The sequence below is a fragment of the Sinocyclocheilus anshuiensis genome, unplaced genomic scaffold, assembly GCF_001515605.1.
Source record: "Sinocyclocheilus anshuiensis isolate Anshui unplaced genomic scaffold, SAMN03320099.WGS_v1.1 scaffold1561, whole genome shotgun sequence".
Classification (NCBI taxonomy): Eukaryota; Metazoa; Chordata; class Actinopteri; order Cypriniformes; family Cyprinidae; genus Sinocyclocheilus; species Sinocyclocheilus anshuiensis.
Genome location: NW_015536630.1, coordinates 312,512 through 317,621, shown reverse-complemented (window position 1 = coordinate 317,621; position 5,110 = coordinate 312,512). Strand labels below are relative to the sequence as shown.

At 36.0% G+C, this 5,110-nt stretch overlaps 1 pseudogene; it reads left to right on the top strand.

The window, feature by feature from the left end:
* The window catches only part of LOC107653954 (E3 ubiquitin-protein ligase SHPRH-like), an 18,213-nt pseudogene that overhangs the window by 6,527 nt on the left and 6,576 nt on the right, over window positions 1–5,110 (top strand).

Sequence of the window (5,110 nt, the reverse complement as noted above, 5' to 3'; positions counted from 1 at the left end):
GATTTGAATCGTCACATATTTTAATCGATTTTCAACCGGCTCGCGGTTAATCGTTACATCCCTATTAAACACCTTTTTTGATATTTTATTATTCAATTTTTTCAAATTTTTTTACTTTACATAGTATCAGGGTGTAAAGAGACACGGTTTCATCCAGCCTCACATTCTGGCTGAGCAGGATGTTGTCATCACCACTTATGACGTGCTGCGCACTGAACTCGATTACGTTGACATCCCCCACAGCAACAGCAAAGACGGCCGCCGATTCCGCAACCAGAAGCGCTACATGGCCATACCGAGCCCTCTAGTGGCCGTGGAGTGGTGGAGCGTCTGTCTGGATGAAGCTCAGATGGTGGAGTGCACCACAGCCAAGGTGATCACATCATTGTCATCTTCATTTTGCTTTCAATCCTGTTCAGTTTTAATCCCAGAGAAAACACAGTCACAGAACAGCTTCATTTGGAAAGGCAAGGACATTAATTTTTATAATGGTAAAATCTCTTGTTTTTTCTATTCAGGCTGCAGAAATGGCTTTGCGTCTCACATCTGTTAATCGCTGGTGTGTCAGTGGAACACCTGTGCAGAGAGGTTTGGAAGGTAAGCAGAATTAATATTGCATTGAAATAGGGCTTGGTGATACAGATAAAAAATATCCTGAGATAGACAGCATTTATTTGATTAAAAAAAATACACTAAAAACAGTAATATTGTGAAATATCATTACAATTTAAACAAAGTTGTGTACCATTATAATTTATTAATTGATATAATTTGTTTGTTTGTTTGTTTTTCAAATAAACTGTTATTTAAAAAAAAAAAAAAATGTCCAAACAACCTTGGATTCAAAATTTAAAAGCAAAATGCAGTAAATTGTAGTAGTACATAATCAAGGGATGTTGTCCTCGTTTAATGAACACATAAAAAAAAATATTTAAAAAAATGTATATTTATATGCACCAGTGTAACAATATATCAAAATAAATGGGAATATTTACTAACATTCTTTACTAGCAAATTTAATACTAACAAATAAAATGCCAAATTGGGGCTTTTCTGAGTGATGGCAGAAATGAATCACTGCGTCTATGTTTTGAACCAATTCTTTAAAGTAGACATTTGAAAGAACTTCTCTGTTTTACTAGCAATTTTGCAGCTGTGGTCAATAATATAATATATGTCTTAACATCATTAACAACGAATCAGCCTAATGTAATAAAAAAGAGTTATATTATGTGGTGATACATACATTACATTTTTTAGACTTGTATGGTCTTGTCCTATTCTTGGGAGTTGATCCCTATTGGGTCAAATACTGGTGGGACCAGTTACTTTATCGCCCGTACTGCCACGGCAATACGTCACCGCTCTACAATGTCATTGGTCAACTACTATGGCGATCTGCCAAAAAAGATTAGTAGGTAACACTTTCAAAAAACTAACTCATCCATCATAATTTTGTCATTACATTGATTTGATGTCACAAACTTCATTTTCAGATCCAAATCCCTTCTCAAACAGAAGAGATCCACTGGCTCAACTTCTCTCCAGTAGAGGGACACTTTTACCACCGTCAGCATGAGGTTTGTTCGCAGGATGCGCTTGTCAAGCTGAGGAAGATCTCTGATTGGTCACTAAAGCTGGGTAGTTTGGACAGACGTACCGTACCATATAAGTTTTCTTGCTGTTGACAGTATTTTCAGAGTGATTAAAAAGTGATATCCAAAATCCCTCTATAAAACCTTTAACTGTCAACAATTTCCGTTCTTGAAATTAATTCAAATTAGTGCATGTTTAATTAGATAATGCCTTATTTGCCTGTTTATGCATAACATTTCAGATCACAAAACAAGTGTCTTAATGTACTGTGATTAATCAACTGGGAAGGTATGGCTATCTGTTAAAATGTTCACCTGTGGTGTCTTGCCTTAATCCCAAATCATTATATTATTTTATTTTTTCCAAATCCAGTTCTCTCTTTTAAATCCAATTCCAAATCCAGTTCTCTCTTTTAAATTAATTAATTACTGTTTAGTAATTTTAGTCCCAGTTCAAATATATTTACTGTTGTTTTTGTCCAAAATTTATTCACATCCTTTTCAATTAATTTTGTGTGCATTTTTATCGTTGCTTAACTTTTTTTGTTGTTTTTTTGTTCAAAATATATAGAGGCTTCATGCAACCCACAATCTGATGGAGCTTCTGAATGCAAAGCATCCTGGGATTCCTCCAACCTTGAGAGATGACAGTCTCAAAGAAGAGTTTGGGTAATCGCTCATCGGCTTAAATATGAGAAAAAAAATGAGATAAATTTGCTAATCATTTCTAGTTCTCTGTGTTTTTGTCCTAGGCTGAGCAGCTGAAGCAACATTACATGGCCAAGGTGAACTCTGAGGTTTCAGAAGCACATCAGAACCTACAGCCTGTTCTTCAGCACATTAAAGAGCTCAAACGCAAGGTAAAATCTGAGTTATCACACATTTTCAGCTTTGTGTTTTAGCTGAATTTTTTGAATGTACTGAAGTTTAATAATTGTGTTTTCTGCCTTAGGTGAACCTTCGCTCTCCCTGGTGGCTGGATGTCATACAACAGGCAATTCATTACTCCATGCACGACGACCTTGTGGGCCGCATCCAAAATGAGCTCACTTGCAGTTATAAACAACAAGCCAACAAGCTCTCATTGGCAGACAAGTAATCCATCACTTGATAGATTGCGAATAATATAGCTTTTGATGGAAAAGAAATACTATTTAACAAAAATGTCTTACTTATAGATTTCGAGATGCTCGTGGTCTTCAGTTTCTGCTCAGCACTCAAATGGATGATTTGATGAAATCGCAGAAAACGGCTCAAGATGCTGTAAAGAAGCTGGAGGGGCCGCCATCTCAGCAAGTCATCGAGGAAGCAACATTCTGCCACCTGCGACCTGTTCGTCTGCCACTGAACAAGTAAAATATTTTAAATGTTTATGGATGTAGTGCATGATTTCTATTACAGCATCAGTACCAAACTGAATAATGCATGGCCTAACTGTCAATGTTTTTATATTTTTTGACTTAAAGCTTCTAGTGTGAAAGAAATTACACATTTCACCTTGAAATTTTAAATTTGCTAATTATTGTAATTGTTTAACTTTAAATTAGAATTTGTTCCTTAAATATTTGTTCCATAGCTGTGTTTTGCAAAGCCGATTAACTTTTTACAGACTACGAGTCAAAACTTTTCTCTTACACGTAAGTTATAAAACACATTAAATTCGTTTGCAACAATTCAAACATTTTGACTGTCATCATTTACTCACACTCACTTTATTCCTTTATGACAAATCTTTCTTTCATCTGTCGAACACCAAAGGAGATGTTTAGCAAAATGTCCAAGCCGCTTTCAACTTTACAAAAGTGTAATTCCGTAATTTTGCTCTGAATCTCAGGTGAAAATTGACATTTTGACCCCCCTCTACAAAATAGTGGATTACTCAGTAAATATTCATCCATGACATTTAATATTTTGGCTTTCATCACAATACATGTTGATCTTTCTTCAGAAAAAATATTAGCAAAATCAAAAATTTGAGCCGGGGAAATTTCTGAAATTTGGTTGATTTGACACGGAATGACCCAATAAAGATGTATGGGTTGACAACCGTCAACCTCCAAAAATGACAAAAGCACACAATAACTGTATCATAAAAGTAGTTCATATGACTTAAGCACTATATTCTGAAGTCACACAATAGCTTTATGTGAGAAACAAACTGAAATTGTTTATTTACTAAAAATCATGCTTAAAAGCCATGGTCACCATTTAGTTTCATTCAGTGGAAAATCGCAGCTCGGACATTCTGATATAAAAACTATTACTGATATAAAATTGATAAGGGTTTCGAAAAGGCATATGGCAAACCATTCCTTTAAAACATATATGCAATAAGGTCAGTCGGTAAACTTTATTTTTTAATGCATTCTGGGCAGAGTAAAGGGGCAGACGGCCATCTTTGAGGAGATGATTGAAGATGAGGAAGGGCTGGTAGATGACAGACTCCCCACAACCAGTCAGGGTTTGTGTGCAGCCAGTGAGACAGAACGAGCCCTTAAAGCCATCCTGTCATTTGCCAAGGCCCGTCGTTTGGAGTCTGGCCTCATAGAGGAGGGAAATTCCTTCATGGAGCTCTTTGAGTCCTGGAAGAAAGAATATAAGGTTTGAGGTTATTTGCTCATTGGATGATGAATGATGCAGTGCTTGAATGTCTTCATCAAAATGTCTCGTGCTCTTTCAGCTGCTGCATGAGAACTGGATGTCACTGCGGGATCACGTGTCGGCCATAGATGAGCTGGGCATGGCCACCGAGAGGCTGCGTGTGCGGTTTCCTGATGAGCCCAAACCCAAAGTGCTTCATATCATAGAACCTCACGAGGTGATGATGACAGAAAGAGTCCCATCTGTCAGGCTATTTGTGATTTTTAGACTAAGAGAAGTAAGAACCATTATTTATTTATTTTTTTTACGTGTGAACAGGTGGAGCAGAACAGGATTACATGTGTATGTACAGCCACACACATATACATATACATGTACATATATATAAATACATTCAATATGTATATATTATTTCATTTCCATTTTGTATGTTGAAGTACTGAAATAACTCTAATTAAATAAAACTAAAACGTAATAAAAAACCTATATGCACTAGTCAATTTTGAGTTCATGGGTTATTTTGCTTCCATAACTTGTCTTCTATATTTTTTTTACGTGTGAACAGGTGGAGCAGAACAGGATAAAGCTGCTCAATGACAGGGCTGTGGCCAAATCACAACTGCAAAAAAAGCTTGGACAATTTCTGTCTCACAAACCTGGAGAAGGTAATACATGCTGTATTATGAGGGATAATATTCAAAAAATTTTACCAATTTTTTTGACTCTCTTTTTTTATTCCTAAGACTATTTACACAATATTTAGACCCAAGTCTTATCAATTTTACCCTCTCTTTGATCCTTAGAACTAAAGAAGTGGTTTTTTTGCTCCTGTACCTGCAAGGCAATATGCTACAGGCAAAACGTTTTACTTACTTTACGTTTAGTCATTTAGCAGACGCTTTTATCCAAAGCGA